Source organism: Apodemus sylvaticus, chromosome 3, assembly GCF_947179515.1.
Source record: "Apodemus sylvaticus chromosome 3, mApoSyl1.1, whole genome shotgun sequence".
Taxonomy (NCBI): domain Eukaryota; kingdom Metazoa; phylum Chordata; class Mammalia; order Rodentia; family Muridae; genus Apodemus; species Apodemus sylvaticus.
The window spans coordinates 29,834,209-29,852,601 of NC_067474.1; positions in this window are offsets into that span (position 1 = coordinate 29,834,209).

Here is an 18,393-nt window from a genome sequence, read left to right on the forward strand (position 1 = left end):
TTGGCAAGATGGCCATTTTTACTGTATTAATCCTGCCATTCCATGAGTATGGGAGATCTTTCCATCTTCTGAGGTCTTCTTCAATTTCTTCCTTCAGAGACTTGAGTCTCCTGTCATATAGATCTTTCATTTTTTTGGTTAGAGTCACACCAAGATACTTTATTTTGTTTGTGGCTATCGTGAAGGGTGTCATTTCCATAATTTCTTTCTCAGCCTGTTTATCCTTTGAGTATAGGAAGGCTACTGATTTGCTTGAGTTAATTTTATGTCTGACCACTTTGCTGAAGTTGTTTATGAGCTGTAGGTGTTCTCTGATGATGTTTTTTGGGTCACTTAAGTATACAATAATATCATCCGCAAATAATGATAATTTGACTTCTTCCTTTCCAATTTGTATCCCTTTGACCTCCTTTTGTTGTCTAATTGCTCTAGCTAGAACTTCAAGTACTATATTGAAAAGATATGGAGAGAGGGGGCAGCCTTATCTAGTCCCTGATTTTAGTGGTATTGCTTCAAGTTTATCTCCATTTAGTTTGATGTTGGCTACCAGTTTGTTGTATATTGCTTTTACTATGTTTAGGTATGGGCCTTGAATTCCTGTTCTTTCCAAGACTTTTAAAATGAAAGGATGCTGATTTTTTTCAAATGCTTTTCAGCATCTAATGAAGTGACCATGTGGTGTTTTTCCTTTGGGTTTGTTTATGTGGTGGATTACATTGATGGGTTTCTGTATATTGAACAATTCCTGCACCCCTAGGATGAAGCCTGCTTGATCATGGTGAATGATCATTTTGATGTGTTCTTGGATTTTGTTGAGTATTTTTGCATCAATATTCATAAGGGAAATTGGTATGAAGTTCTATTTCTTTGCTGGATCTTTGTGTGGTTTTGGTATTAGTGTAATTGTGTTGTCGTAGAATGAATTAGGTAGTGTTCCTTCTGTATCTATTTTGTGTAATATTTTGAAGAGTATTGGTGGTAGGTCTTCTTTGAAGGTCTGATAGAATTCTGCATCTGGTCCTGTACTGTTTCTTTTTGTTTTTTTGTTGAGAGACTTTCAACGACTGCTTCTATTTCTTTAGGAGTTATGGGACTGTTTAGATGGTTTATCAGACCCTGATTTAATTTTGGTATTTGGTATCTGTCTAGAAAATTGTCCATTTCATCCAGATTTTCCAGTTCTGTGGAGGATAGGCTTTTCTAGGAGAATCTGATCATTTTTTAAATTCCCTATTTCTGTTGTTGTATCTCCCTTTTCATTTCTAATTTTGTTAATTTGGATACTGTCTCTGTGCCCTCTTGTTATTCTGGCTAAGGGTTTATCTACCTCTTTTGTTTTATTTTGTTTGTTTTGTTTTGTTTTGTTTTATTTTCTATATTCTTTGTTTACATTCCAAATGATTTCCCTTTTCCTGGTTCCCCCCTCCCCATAAGTCCCATAAGCCTTCCTTCCCTCCACCCATTCCCCAATCACCCCTCCCATTTCTCTGTCCTGGCAATCCCCTACAATGCTGCATCAAGCCTATCCAGGACCAGGGCCCTCTCCTTCCTTCCTTCTTGGGAATCATTTGATCTGTTAATTGAGTCTTGAGTATTCAATAGCTTCTGGGCTAATATCCACTTATCAGTGTCTGAATTCCATGTGTATTCTTTTGTGATTGGGTTACCTCACTTAGGATGATATTTTCCAGTTCCAACCATTTGCCTAAGAATTTCATGAATTCATTATTTTTAATTGCTTAGTAGTATTCCATTGTGTAAATATACCACGTTTTCTGTGTCCATTCCTCCATTGAGGGGCATCTGGGTTCTTTCCAGCTTCTGGAAAGATATAAATAAAAGTTATAAATAAGGCTGCTATGAACATAGAGGAGAATGTGTCCTTATTGAATACTGGGGAATCCTTTGGGTATATGGCCAGGAACGCTATAACAGGGTCCTCTGGAAGTATCATGCCTAGTTTTCTGAGGAACTGCCAGACTGATTTCCAAAGTGGTTGTACCAGCTTGCAATCCCACCAGTAGTAGAGGAGTGTTCCTCTTCCTTCACATCCTTGCCAACACCTGCTGTCTCCTGAGTTTTTAATCTTAGCCATTCTGACCGGTGTGAGGTGAAATCTCAGGGTTGTTTTGATTTGCATTTCCCTAATGATTAATGATGTGGAACATTTCTTTTTTTTTATTCGATATATTTTTTATTTACATTTCAAATGATTTCCCCCTTTTTGGCCCCCCACTCCCCGAAAGTCATATAAGCCCCCTTCCCTCCCCCTGTTCTCCCACCCACCCCTTCCCACTTCCCTGTTCTGGTTTTGCCTTATACTGCTACACTGAGTCTTTCCAGAACCAGGGGCCACTCCTCTGTTCTTCTTGTACCTCATTTGATGTGTGGATTATGTTTTGGGCATTCCAGTTTTCTAGGTTAATATCCACTTATTAGTGAGTGCATACCATGATTGATCATTTGAGACTGGGTTACCTCACTTAGTATGATGTTCTCCAGCTTCATCCATTTGCCTAAGAATTTCATGAATTCATTGTTTCTAATGGCTGAATAGTACTCCATTGTGTATATATACCATATTTTTGCATCCATGCTTCTGTTGAGGGATACCTGGGTTCTTTCCAGCTTCTGGCTATTATAAATAGGGCTGCTGTGAACATAGTGGAGCATATATCTTTATTACAGGCTGGGGAATCCTCTGGGTATATGCCCAGGAGTGGTATAGGAGGATCTTACTGAAGTGACGTGCCCAGTTTTCTGAGGAACCGCCAGACTGATTTCCAGAGTGGTTGTACCAATTTGCAACCCCACCAGCAGTGGAGGAGTGTTCCTCTTTCTCCACATCTTCGCTAACACCTGCTGTCTCCTGAGTTCTTAATCTTAGCCATTCTGACTGGTGTAAGGTAAAATCTCAGGGTTGTTTTGATTTGCATTTCCCTGATGACTAATGAAGTTGAACATTTTTTAAAAATATTTTTATTTTCTAAATTCTTTGTTTACATTCCAAATGATTTCCCCTTTCCTGGATCCGCCCTCCCCATATGTCCCATAAACCTTCTTCTCTCCATCCATTCTCTGATCACCTCCCTCCTTTTTCTCTGTCCTTATATTCCCCTCCAATGCTAGGTCAATCCTTTCCAGGATCAGGACCCTCTCCATTCTTCTTCATGGGAGTCATTTGTTATGTGATTTGTGCCTTGAGTATTCAGGGCTTCTGGGCTAATTAATATCCACTTATCAGAGATTGCATTCCATGTGTATTCTTTTGTGATTGGGTTACCTCACTTAGGATGATATTTTCCAGATCAAACAATTTGCCTAAAAATTTTGTGAATTCATTGTTTTTAATTGCTGAGTAGTATTCCAGTGTGTAAATATACCACATTTTCTGTAACCATTCCTCCTTTGAGGGGCATCTGGGTTCTTTCCAGCTTCTGGCTATTATAAATAAGGCAGCTATGAACATAATGGAGCATGTGTCTTTATTGCATGCCGGGGAATCCTTTGGGTATATGCCCAGGAGAGGTATAGCAAGGTCCTCTGGAAGTGTCATATCCAGTTTTCTGAGGAACTGCCAGATTGATTTACAAAGTGGTTGTACTATCTTACAGCCCCACCAGCAGTAGAGGAGTGTTCCTCTTTCTCCACATCCTCACCAACACCTGCTGTCTCCTGAGTTTTTAACCTTAGCCATTCTGACTGGTATAAGGTGAAATCTCAGGGTTGTTTTGATTTGCATTTCCCTAATGAGTAATGATGTTGAGCACTTGTTAAGGTACCTCTCGGCCATCTGAATTTCTTCAGGCGAAAATTCTTTGTTTAGATCTGTACCCCATTTTTAATAGGGTTATTTGGTTCCCTGGGGTCTAACTTCTTGAGTTCTTTGTATATATTGGATATTAGCCCTCTATCAGATGTAGGGTACCCCACTTTTTAATGGGGCTGTTTGGTTCTCTAGGTTCTACATTCTTGAGTTCTCTGTATATATTAGATACTAGCCCTCTGTCAGATTTAGGGTTGGTGAAGATCCTTTCCCAATCTGTTGGTTGGCGTTTTGTCCTTTTGACAGTGTCCTTTGCCTTACAGAAACTTTGTAGTTTTATGAGGTCCCATTTGTCAATTCTTGATCTTAGAGCATAAGCTATTGGTGTTCTATTCAGAAACTCTTCCCCTGTGCCCATGTCCTCAAGGGTCTTCCCCAGTTTCTTTTCTATTAGTTTCAGTGTGTCAGGTTTTATGTGGAGGTCCTTGATCCAATTGGAGTTGAGCTTAGTACAAGGAGATAAGAATGGATTGATTCGCATTCTTCTGCGTGCTGACCTCCAATTGAACCAGCACCATTTGTTGAAAAGGCTATCTTTATCCACTGGATGTTTTCAGCTCCTTTGTCAAAGATCAAGTGACCATAGGTGTGTGGGTTCATTTCTGGGTCTTCAATCCTATTCCATTGATCCGCTTGTCTGATATTGTACCAATACCATGCAGTTTTTATCACTATTGCTCTGTAGTAAAGTTTGAGGTCTGGGATACTGAATCCCCCTGAAGTTCTTTTACTGTTGAGAATAGTTTTAGCTATCCTGGGTTTTTTGTTATTCCAGATGAATTTGAGCATTGCTCTTTCTAACTCTGTGAAGAACTGAGTTGGGATTTTGATGGGGATTGCATTGAATCTGTAGATTGCCCTTGGCAAGATGGCCATTTTAACTATATTAATCCTGCCAATCCATGAGCATGGAAGATTTTTCCATTTTCTGAGATCTTCTTCAATTTCCTTCTTCAGAGATCTGAAGTTCTGTCATATAGGTCTTTCACTTGTTTGGTTAGAGTCACCCCAAGATACTTTATGGTGTTTGTGGCTATTGTGAACAGTGTCATTTCCCTAATTTCTTTCTCAGTCTGCTTATCCTTTGAGTATATAAAGGCTACTGATTTGCTTGAGTTGATTTTGTAGCCAGCCACTTTGCTGAAGTTGTTTATCATCTATAGGAGTTCTCTAATAGATTTTTTTGGGTCACTTAAGTATACTATCATATCATCTGCAAATAGTGATAGTTTGACTTCTTCCTTTCCAATTTGTATCCCTTTGACCTCCTTATGTTGTCTAATTGCTCTAGCTAGGACTTCAGGAACTCTATTGAAAAGATATGGAGAGGGGGGCAGTCTTGTCTAGTCCCTGATTTTAGTGGGATTGCTTCAAGTTTATCTCCATTTAGTTTGATGTTGGCTACCGGTTTGCTGTATATTGCTTTTACTATGTTTAGATATCGGCCTTGAATTCCTGTCCTTTCCAAGACTTTTAGCATGAAAGGATGCTGAATTTTGTCCAATGCTTTTTCAGCATCTAATGAAATGATCATGTGTCTTTTTCTTTGAATTTGTTTATGTAGTGGATTGCATTGATGGATTTCCTTATATTGAACCATCCCTGCATCCCTGGGATGAAGCCTACTTGATCATGGTGGATGATCGTTTTATGTGTTCTTGGATTCGGTGAGCAAGAATTTTATTGAGTATTTTTGCATTGATATTCATAAGTGAAATTGGCCTGAAATTCTCTTTCTTAGTGTGGTTTTGGTATCAGCGTAATTGTGGCTTCGTAGAAGGAGTTGGGTAGTGTTCCTTCTGTTTCTATTTGGTGGAATAGTTTGAAGAGTATTGGTGTTAAGTCTCCTTTGAAGGTCTTATAGAATTCTGCACTGAAACCATCTGGTCCTGTGCTTTTTTTGGTCTGAAGGCTATCTATGACCCCTTCTATTTCTTTAGGGGTTATGGGTCTGTTTAGATGATCTATTTGATCCTGGTTTAATTTTGGTATTTGGTATCTGTCTAAGAAATTGTCCATTTCCTCCAGATTCTCCAGTTGTGTTGAGTACAGGCTTTTGTAGTAGGATCTGATGATTTTTTGAATTTCCTCAGTTTCTGTTGTAATATCTCCCTTTTCATTTCTAATTTTGTTAATTTGGATACTTTCTCTGTGCCCTTTGGTTAGTCTGGCTAAGTGTTTATCTATCTTGTTGAGTTTTCCAAAGAACCAGCTCCTGGTTTTGTTGATTCTTTGTATGGTTCTCTTGGTTTCTACTTGATTGATTTCAGCTCTGAGTTTGATGATTTCCTGTCTTCTCCTCTTCCTGGGTGAATTAACTTCTCTTTGTTCCAGGGCTTTCAGTTGTTCTGTTAATCTTCTAGTATATGCTGTTTCGAATTTCTTTTTGGAGGCACTCAAAGCTATGAATTTTCTTCTTAGTACTGCTTTCATTGTGTCCCGTAGATTTGTGTATGTTGTGCCTTCAATTTCTTTTAATTCTAAAAAAATCTTTGATTTCTTTCTTTATTTCTTCCTTTACCAAGGTATCATTGAGTAGAGTATTGTTCAGTTTCCATGTATATGTGCGATTGTTATTAAATACCACTTTTACTCCATAGTGATCTGATAGGAGGTATGGGATTATTTCAGTCTTATATTTGTTGAGGTCTGTCTTGTGACCAACTATATGATCGATTTTGGAGAAAGTACCGTGAGGTGCTGAGAAAAAGGTATATTCTTTTGCTTTGGGATGAAAAGTTCTATATATATCAGTTAAATCCAATTGGTCTAAAGCTTCAATTAGTTTCACTGTCTTCCTGTTTAGTTTCTGTTTTCCTGATCGGTTCATTGATGAGAGTGGAGTGTTGAAGTCCCCCACAATTATTGTGTTAGGTGCAATGTGTGCTTTGAGCTTTAGTAAAGTTTCTTTTATGAACGAGGGCGCCCTTGTATTTGGAGCATAGATGTTCAGGATTGAGAGTTCTTGTTGGATTTTTCCTTTGACCATCAAGAAGTGACCTTCCATGTCTCTTTTGATGACATTAGGTTGAAAGTCAATTTTATCTGATATTAAAATGGCAACTCCGGCTTGTTTCCTGAGACCATTTGCTTGTATAAGTGTCTTCCAGCCTTTTACTCTAAGGTAGTTTTTGTCTTTTACACTGAAGTGTGTTTCCTGTATGTAGCAAAATGTAGGGTCCTGTTTAGGTAACCATTCTGTTAGTCTATGTCTCTTTATTGGGGAATTGAGTCCATTGATTTTAAGAGATATTAAGGAGTAGTGGTTATTGCTTCCCATCATTTTTGATGTTAATTTTATACTTGTGTGGTTATCTTCTTTTGGGTTTGATGAAAGAAGCTTAATATCCTGCTTTTTTCAGGGTATAGTTTCCCTCGTTGCATTGGTGTTTTCCCCCTATTATCCTTTGTAGGGCTTTGTTTGTGGAAAGATATTTTGTAAATTTGGTTATGTCATGTAATATCTTGGTTTCTCCAACTATAGTGATTGAGAGTTTCGCTGGGTATAGTAGTCTTGGCTGGCATTTTTGTTCTCTTAGAGTCTGCATGAGCTCCGCCCAGGCTTCTAGCTTTCATGGTCTCTGGTGAGAAGTCTGTTGTAACTCTGATAGGTCTTCCTTTATATGTTACTTGCCCCTTTTCTCTTACTACCCTAAGTATTCTCTCTTTGTTTAGTACATTTGGTGTTTTGATTATTATGTGACGGGAGGTATTTCTGTTCTGGTCCAGTCTGTTTGGAGTTCTGTAGGCTTCTAGTATATTCATGGGCATCTCTCTCTTTAGGTTAGGGAAATTTTTTCCATAATTTTGTTGAAGATATTTGCTGGCCCTTTAAGTTGTAAATCTTCATTCTCATCAATGCCTATAATCCTTAGATTTGGCTTTCTCATTGTGTCCTGGATTTCCTGGATGTTTTGGGTTACAAGCTTTTAGCATTTTTCATTTTCTTTAACTGTTGAGTCCATGGTTTCTATGGTATCTTCGGCATCTGAGATTCTTTCTTATATCTCTTGTATTCTGTTGTTGATATTTGCATCTATGGTTTCTGATTTCTTCCCAAGGTTTTCTATCTCCAAAGTTGTCTCCCTTTGTGCTTTCTTAGTTGTTTCTACTTCTGTTTTTAGATCCTGGAAGTTTTTGCTCAGTTCTGTCATTCACTTGCTTGTGTTTTCCTCTAATTCTTTGAGAGATTTTTGTGTTTCCTCTTTCATGACTTCTACCCATTGATCAAAGTTCTCCTGTATTTTTTAAAGTGATTTTTGCATTTCTTCCTTATTGGCTACAAACTTCTGACCCATATTGTCTTGAATTTCTTTAAGTGATTTTTGTGTTTCCCTTGTAAGTGCTTTTAGCTTTTCATCATTTTTCTCCTGAATTTCTTTAAGAGATTTATTTCTGTCCTTTATGTGTTCCTCTAACAGCATACTTGCTAGTGCTTTTAAATCCAACTCTTGTTTTTCTGGTGTGTTGGGGTATCCAGGACTTGCTGTTGTTGGAAAATTGGCTACCATAATGCCTAGGGTTCTGTTAGTAATGTTCCTATGCTTGCCTTTAGCCATCTAGTTTTCCCTTGTATTAGATGGTCTTATTGTCACTGGCTGGTGCCACAACCTATTGTGAACCTTTAGGTCTATTTCCATGACACTGGATGACTGGGTTTCCTCTGGCACAGATTATTGGTATGCTGCCTTCCTCTTTTGTGCCTTTGGAGTCCTGCTCAGTCTTGCCTCAAGAAATGTTATACTTGGGTTGTCAAGGTAAACCAGGTGTTCTCAGACTGCTCTGCTATGGAGCAAAGATGGTGAGTGGGGGGGTCACTCCCTCTGTTGATTCTCCCGTAGGATAGAGGCCCCATCACCGACTGGCTTGCAGATAAACCACCTATGTTCTCAGGTCCTGAGCTCAGGCAGACCCCTGGAGATTTGCACCCCCAGAGATCTTAAGCTCAGGATAATACAGTACCTAGTGATGTTTTTCTGCCCTGGCAGGCCACAAAGATGACCACGGGAGTTGCTCCCTCTGCTGTTCTCCTGGAAGGATACAGGCCCCATGACCTACCAGCTGGGAGATGAATCACATGTGTGCTCAGGTCCTGGGTGCAGGCAGACCTCTGACAGTTTGCACCCCCAGAGATCTAAAGCTCGGGGTGATACAGTACCTAGTGAAGCTCTTCTGCTCTGGTAGGCAATGAATATGGCCGCAGGGATTCTCTCTCTCTGCTGATCTCCAGGCAGGACACAGGCCCCACGTCCAGTGGACTGGCAGACAAACTGCCTATGTGCTCTGATCTTGGGTGCAGGCAGACTCCTGGTGATTTGCACCCCCAGAGATCTAAAGCTCTGAGTGATACAGTACCTAGTGAAGCTCTTTTCCACCCGGCCAACAGCGAATATGGCTGTGGGGATTCTCTCTCTGTTCTGGTCTCCAGGCAGGACACAGGCTCCAAACCCAGAGGTCTGGCAGATGAACCTCCTATGTGCTCAGTTCCTGAGTGCAGGCAGACCCCTGGGGGTTTGTACTCCCAGAGATCTAAAGCTCAGGGTGATACAATACCTAGTGAAGCTCTTCTGCCCTGGCCGGCAGTGAATATGGCCGTGGGGATTCTGAATTCATGAAATTCTTAAGCAAGTGGATGGAACTAGAAAATATCATCTCTAGTGACTTAACCAATACTAAACAACACACATGGTATGCACACACTGATAAGTAGATATTAGCCCAGAAACTTGGAATACCCAAGATACAATTCACAGACCAAACAAAACTCAAGCAGAGGCTGGCCTTGTTTGTCATCAAAGGGAGGGGAGGTCCTTGGTCCTGAGAAGGCTTGATGCCCCAGTATAGGGGAATGCCAGGAAAGGGTAGAAGGAGTGGGTAGTTGGTGATTAGGCGTAGGGGATTCAGATAGGGTACTTTTGGAGGGGAAACTAGGAAAGGCGATAACATTTGAAATGTAAATAAGGTACCTAATTTTTTTCTTTTTTTAATTCTATATATTTTTTATTTACATTTCAAATGATTTCCCCTTTTCTGGCCCCCCAATCCCCGAAAGTCCCATACACCCCTTTCCCTCCCCCTGCTCTCCCACCTACCCCTTCCTACTTCCCTGTTCTGGTTTTGCCCTATACTGCTACACTGAGTCTTTCCGAACAAGGGGCCACTCCTCCGTTCTTCTTGTACCTCATTTGATGTGTGGACTATGTTTTGGGTATTCCAGTTTTCTATGTTAATATCCACTTATTAGTGAGTGCATATCATGATTGATCTTTTGAGACTGGGTTACCTCACTTAGTATGATGTTCTCCAACTCCATCCATTTGCCTAAGAATTTCATGAATTCATTGTTTCTAATGGCTGAATAGTACTCCATTGTGTATATATACCATATTTTTTGCATCCATGCTTCTGTTGAGGGATACCTGGGTTCTTTCCAGTTTCTGGCTATTATAAATAGGGCTGCTATGAACATAGTGGGGCATATATCCTTATTACATGCTGGGGAATCCTCTGAGTATATGCCCAGGGATGGTATAGCAGAATCTTCTTGAAGTGACATGCCCAGTTTTCTGAAGAACCACCAAATTGATTTCCAGAGTGGTTGTACCAATTTGCAACCCCACCAGCAGTGGAGGAGTGTTCCTCTTTCTCCACATAAAAAGGTACCTAATTAAAAAAAAAAGAAAAAATAATGTTGAATAAAAAAGCATGTGGCAGAAAAACAAAAAACAAACAAAGCAAGTCAAAGTCAAATGCCCACCACCCTGATATAATCACTATAAAACTGTGCATATACCTCTGGGGCCTTCCATATAAAAAAATGCATAAAAGCATGTTTATATATTTACATGTATATATGTATATGTACACAAATATATATAGCCTGTTGAGTTTGTTTTTTGTTGTGTGTAGGTATATGGTTTCAAGACTGACTGTTTTGCATTTGATGACTGATAAGGTTGTTCATTTCTTGGATATAGTAATTCTCTTTCAGTAATCAATAATTATCTATAGTCCTTTGCTTACAGGTATTATTCCTTGAAAAATTTCCCCTTCTCTGTTAGCATCTCTGTTGTTTCATAGCAGCCGTCCTCATATTCTGTCTCTTAGGATCTTTTTACTTCTTTTTTGATGTTCCTTGAGCCATAGATGCTAGATCTGAGATGCAGATTTATTATTTGGGAAATGGTCTCCTTATGATACATTCATCATTGCATTGAGTCCAGTCTTTGATGGTTTCCATTTGCTGTAAGAAGTTTAAACTCTTCTACAGGAAGATTGAACCCAATAGTCAAGAGTTATGCTAAAATCATTATGTTGTCCACTTCCTCACATTTTAACCAAAGTACATGTAATTGAGCATTTTATGGAAGAAATGAAGGACATAAAACTATTGGAGGAAGGTTTTATAGCATCAGAAGGGGTATTTTATTAACCAGGAAGACATATTTGCACTTATGGTATCAATCTGATAATGAAAAAAAAAGTTTCCAGGTGGGGAGGAAGTGAGGAGAACAGAATGTGCTAAAGCATTTCTGTGAAGGAATAGACAGTAGATATGTTAGGACTGAGGACCATCAAGTCTTTGTCACAGTTATTAAACTTCTGCACTTCTCAACCAACAATAGCAGTACTGAAACATTGAGTGTGTCTGAATCCCAGTAAAAGTTTACTTAGAAGTTTAAATGCCAGAGACATGAAAAGACAACTAGTTCATGTTCTCTCATAAACAGAATCTAACTTTAAAAGTATGTTTATTTAAGACAAAAAGTAAAAGTGGATTGTGTAGGGGAAGAAAAGAATCTAAAAGGGGAGAAGCATGAAAGGTAGATGTAGAGAAGGAAGGTATTCAGGTTTATATATATATATATATATATATATATATATATATATATATATATATATATGACATCAAATAAATATGTGCATAACAGGAAAAGGTAGAGTTATATTTGGGTAGTGATACGGGAGGGAAGGAAAGGGGAGCATAGTGGGTGGACTATGCATGAAGTGCAATGACACATGCATATAAAAATACAATAAGGAAGCATACTACTTTGTAAACCAGAAAAAGTACAATTTCACATGTAGGCTTTAATTTGTTGACTTTTTGTCTGAACTTATGAAAGTGATGGGGAAAAGGCTAATACTGTCAAACAAATTGAAAATGATGTTGTGTGTGTATTTTTTACTATAAGAATGGTACTCAAAATGGAGATACTAATTTTTTGTTCAAGAATATTTATATTTAATCCTAGATCTGCACTCCATTCCTTGGGCCATAGCTATGCCTGCTTCCCTGTAGGCCTGCTGCTATCCAGTACAAGAGGTGAGATACCCATGCCTCAATCCCCTGCCTCTTGGGATTTCCTCAAGTCCATCAACTGTGAGTGCTGCCTCCCCTTTGCACTCCATCTTCCAGTCTATACCTGTACATGAAATCCAAGATCTGCATTCTATTCCCTGGGACACAACCTTGCCTGACTCCCTGGAGGCCTGAGGCCACCCAAGAAAGCTAACTCTGCTTGCTGTCCTGGAGGTCTGTTGCCACCCAGGATAACCAGATGCCTGCTACCATTAGGGACTACTGGCTCTACTTGCAGTCCCAGAGGCTATCACTAGGTCATCCAACATCAAAAACCAAATGGCTAAAGGCCAATGCAAGAACGCAGTCAGCAAAAGCCAGGGCATTATGGCACCATCAGAATCCAGCTGTCTTACTACAGCAAGCCCTGGATATCCCAACACACCTGAGAAGCAAGACAATGACCTTGACTCTCATCTGATGAAGACAATAGAGGCCTTTAAAGAGGAAATCTCTCTCTCTCTCTCTCTCTCTCTCTCTCTCTCTCTCTCTCTCTCTCTCTCTCTCTCTCTCTTCTATATTCTTTGTTGGCATTCCAAATGTTTTCCCCTTTCCTGGTTCCCCCCATCCCATAAGTCCCATAAGCCCTCTTCCCTCTGCCCCCCTCCTACTTCTCTGTCTTGGTAATACCCTACAATGCTGCATCAAGCCTTTCCAGGACCAGGGCCCTCTCTTTCCTTCTTCACAATTACACTGATACCAAAACCACACAAAGATCCAACAAAGAAAGAGAACTTCAGACCAATTTCCCTTATGAATATTGATGCAAAAACACTCAAGAACACATTAAAATCATCATTCACCATGATCAAGTAGGCTTCATCCCAGGGATGCAGGGATTGTTCAATATATGGAAATCCATCAATGCAATCCACTACATAAACAAACTCAAAGAAAAAAACCACATGGTAATTTCATTAGATGCTGAAAAAGCATTTGACAAAATTCAGCATCCTTTCATGCTAAAGGTCTTGGAAAGAACAGGAATTCAAGGCCCATACCTAAACATAGTAAAAGCAATATACAGCAAACCAGTAGCCAACATCAAACTAAATGGAGAGAAACTTGAAGCAATCCCATTAAAATCAGGGACTAGACAAGGCTGCCCCTTCTCTCCATATCTTTTCAATATAGTATTTGAAGTTCTAGGTAGAGCAATTAGACAACATATGGAGGTCAAAGGGATATAAATTGGAAAGGAAGAAGTCAAACTATCACTATTTGCAGATGATATGATAGTATACTTAAGTGACCCAAAAAACTCTATTAGAGAACTCCTACAGCTGATAAACAACTTCAGCAAAGTTACTGGTTATAAAATCAACTCAAGCAAATCAGTAGCCTTCCTATACTCAAAGGATAAACAGGCTCAGAAAGAAATTAGGGAAATGACACCCTTCACAATAACCACAAACAATATAAAGTATCTTGGTGTGACTCTAACCAAACAAGTGAAATATCTGTATAAATAAATCTCATAAAGAAATATAGGAAAAATACAATAAACAGATAGTGATCTTTAAAGAAGAAATGGATAAATATAAAGAAATACAATAAAACAGGAAAATACAATAAAATAGGTGACAGAAATGAATAAAACTGTTCAAGACTTGAAAATGGAAATAGAAGGAATAAAGAAAATGCAGATAGAGGCAACCCTAGAGATAGAAAACCTAGGAAAGAGAACTGTAACTACAGAATACTGGAAATAAAAGAGAAAATCTCAGGTGTAGAAAATATGATAGAAGAAATTGACACATCAGTCAAAGAAAATGCCAAATATAAAATGTTTCAAATGTAAGTTATCCAGGAAATATGGGACACTATGGAAAGAACAAACCTAAGAATATTAGGAATAGAAAGAGAAGATTCCATGATCAATGGTGCAAAAAATATCTTCAGAAATTTATAGAAGAAAATTTCCCTAACCCAAAGAAAGAGATGGCTATAAAGTACAAGAAGCTTACAGAATACCAAATAGATTGGACCAGAAAATAAAATCTTCCTGCCACATAATAAAACACTAAATGTATGTAACAAAGAATAAATACTAAAATCTGCAAGAGAAAAGGCCAAATAACATAAAAGCAGACCTATCAGAATTATACCTGATTTCTGAACAGAAACTCTATGAGCCAGAAGTGCCTGGACAGATGTCTTACAGATCCTAAGAGACCAGAGATGTCATCCCAGAGTACTATACCCATCAAAACTCTCAATCATCATACATGGAGAAACCAAGATATTCCATGACAAAACTAAATTTAAACAATATCTTTCTACAAATCCAGCCCTACCAAAGATACCAGAAAGAAAACTGCAACACAACGAAGGTAGCTACTCTCAAGAAAACAGAATAAATATATAATTTCACAGCAAACCAAAAGAAAAGAAACAGACACACACACACACACACACACACACACACACACACACACACACCACCAACATCAAAATAACAAAAACTAACACGCATTTGCCATTAATATTTCTCAACATCAATGTCAATGGACTCAATTCACTAACAAAAAGATACAGATTAACAGAGTTGATGAGTAAACAGAATCCATAATTCTACTGCATACAAGAAACAAACCTCAGCCACAGAGACAGGAACTACCTCAGAGTAAAGACCTGGAAAAATGTTTTTGAAGCAAACAGTCTCAAGAAACAAGCTGGTGTAGTCATTCTAATATCTAATAAAATAGACTTTGAACCAAAATAATCAAAAGACATGGGAAAGAACACTTGATACTCATCAAAGGGATAATCTACCAAGATGACAACCTCAGTCTGAACCTTATGCCCCAAATGTAAGGGTACACATATTTGTAAAAGAAAAAAATTCCTAAAGCTTAAATTGCACAAAGATCCTCACATATTATTAGTGGGGGACTTCAATATCCCACTCTTACCAGTGGGGAGGCCCTTGAGATAGAAGCTGAACAGAGAAATGATGAAACTAACTGATGTTATGAATCAAATTGCCCTAACATATCAAAGAATATTTTACCCAAACACAAAAAAATACACTTTCTTCTCAGTATATGATGGAAACGTCTCCAAAATTGACCGTATACTCAGTCACAAAGCAAGTCTCAACAAATACCAGAGATAACAAATAAAAGAAGATTCAAATGATCCCTTGAATCTTTTTATATCGCCATGGATTAAAATAGAACTTCAGCAACAACAGAAACAAGAGAAAGCATACAAACACATGGAAACTGAACAACTCTCTGCTCACTGACTACTGGGTCAATGAAGAAATGACAAAAGAAATTAAACTTTCTACAATTCAATGAAAATAAAGGCACAGAATACCCAAACTTGTGGGACACAATGAAAGCAGTGCTAAGAGGAAATTTCATAGCACTATGTGCCTTCATAAAGAAATATGAGAGATCTCATACCAACAACTCAACAGCACACCTGAAAGCTCTAGAACAAAAAGAAGCAAACACACCCAGGAGTAGATGGCAGAAAATAATCAAACACATGACCAAAATCAATGAACTAGAAACACAATAATACAAAGAGTCAACAAAACCAAGAGCTGGTTCTTTGAGAAAATCAACTTCTAGTTAGCCTAATTAACTAAAAGGCAGAGAGATAGTATTCCAATAAACAAAATCAGAAATTAAAAGGGGGACATAACAACAGATACTGAGATTAAAAAAAATTAGGTCTTACTTCAAAAAAATCTGTATTCCATAAAATTGAAAAATCTTAATGAGATGGATGTTTTTCTATCAAAGTTAAATCAAAATCAGGTAAACTATTTAAATAGTCCTACAATCCATAAGGAAATAGAAGCAATCATTAAGTATTTCCCACTCCACCCCCAATGCCAGGGCCAGATGATTTAACACAGAATTCTACTAGACTTTCAAAGAAGAGCTAGTGTCAATATTCCTTAAACCATTCCATAGAATAGATATAGAAAGACCATTGCTAAACTCACTTTAGGAGGCCACAGTCATCCTGATACCTAAACCACAGGAAGACAATAAAGAAGGATAATTTTACATCAATTTCCCCTATAAACATTGATGCAAAAATACTCAATAAAATAGTCGCAAACTGAACCATCAAAGAAAAAAAATCATCCACCATGACCAAGTAGACTTCATCCTAGGGATGAAGAGATGGTTCAATACTTGAAAATCCATCAACATATGGATTCATATATGGATTCACCATATAAATAAACTGAAAGAAAACACCCACATGAGCATCTCACTAGATACTGGAAAAACCTTTGACAAATTTCAACATCCATTCATGTTAAAAATCTTGGCAAGAGACCATCTTGGCTCCTGTGACCAAACAGCCAGCTCAGCCAGGTACACAGGGAACAACAGAGTGAATGATCACTCGGGAAACAGTGACACATGAGTCAACAGGTAGAAGCCCTTAAAGAGGCAATACAAAAATCCCATAGGGAATTATGGGAGAACACGGGTCAACATGCAGAAGCCCTTAAAGAGGAATCGCAAAAATCTCTAAAGAAACACAGGAGATCATGGGTCAACAGGTAGAAGCCCTTAAAGATGAATCACAAAAATTCCTTAAAGAATTTCAGGAGAAAACAAACAAACAAGTGAAGGAACTGAACAAAACTATCCAGGATCTGAAACTGGAAATAGAATAAACAAATCACAAAGTGAGACATCCCTGAAGATAGAAAACCTTGGAAAGAACTCAGGAGTCATATATACAAGCATCAACAATAGAATACAAGAGAGAGAATCTCAGATGCTGAAGATTCCATAGAAAAAAAGTGACTCAACAGTCAAAGAAAATGCAAAATGCAACCAATTTGTTACCCCCAAACATCCAGGAAATCCAGAACACAATGAGAAGACCAAACCTAAGGACTATAGGTATAGAAGAAAGTGAGGATTTACATCCTAAAGGCCCAGTAAATAGCTTCACCAAAATTATAGATGAAAACTTCCCTAGCCTAAAGAAAGAGATGCCCATGAACATACAAGAAGCCTACAGAACTCCAAACAGATTGGACCAGAGCAGAAATACCTCCTGTCACATAATAATTAAAACACCAAATGCACTAAACAAAGAAAGAATATTAAAAGCAGTGAGAGAAAAAGGTCAAGTAACATATAAAGGCAGACCTATCAGAATTACACCAGACTTTTCACCAGAAACTATGAAAGCCAGAAGAGCCTGGGCAGATGTCAAACACCCTAAGAGAACATAAATGTAAGCCCAGACTACTATACACAGCAAAACTTTCAATTACCATAGATGGAGAAAACAAGACATTCCATGACAAAAGCAAATTTACACAGTATCTTTCCACAAATCCAGCTCTGCAAAGGATAATGGGTTGAAAATATCAACACAAGCCAGCAGACCAGACTGTAGAAAATTCAACAAGGTAATCTTTCAACAAACCCAATAGAAGATAGATATACAACCAGAATTTCACCTTTAACTAAGAAGATAACAGTAAGTAAAGAGATGCCCATGAACATACAAGAAGCCTACAGAACTCCAAACAGATTGGACCAGAGCAGAAATACCTCCTGTCACATAATAATTAAAACACCAAATGCACTAAACAAAGAAAGAATATTAAAAGCAGTGAGAGAAAAAGGTCAAGTAACATATAAAGGCAGACCTATCAGAATTACACCAGACTTTTCACCAGAAACTATGAAAGCCAGAAGAGCCTGGGCAGATGTCAAACACCCTAAGAGAACATAAATGTAAGCCCAGACTACTATACACAGCAAAACTTTCAATTACCATAGATGGAGAAAACAAGACATTCCATGACAAAAGCAAATTTACACAGTATCTTTCCACAAATCCAGCTCTGCAAAGGATAATGGGTTGAAAATATCAACACAAGCCAGCAGACCAGACTGTAGAAAATTCAACAAGGTAATCTTTCAACAAACCCAATAGAAGATAGATATACAACCAGAATTTCACCTTTAACTAAGAAGATAACAGTAAGTAAAAATCACTTTTCCTTAACATCTCTTAATATCAGTGGTCTCAATTCCCCTATAAAAAGACATAGACTAACAGACTGGATACATAAACAGGACCCAATGTTTTGCTACATACAAGAAACCCACCTCAGTGACAAAGACAGTCACTATTTAAGAGTCAAAGGTTTGAAAACAATTTTCCAAGCAAATGGTCCTAAGAAACAAGCTGAAGTGGCCAT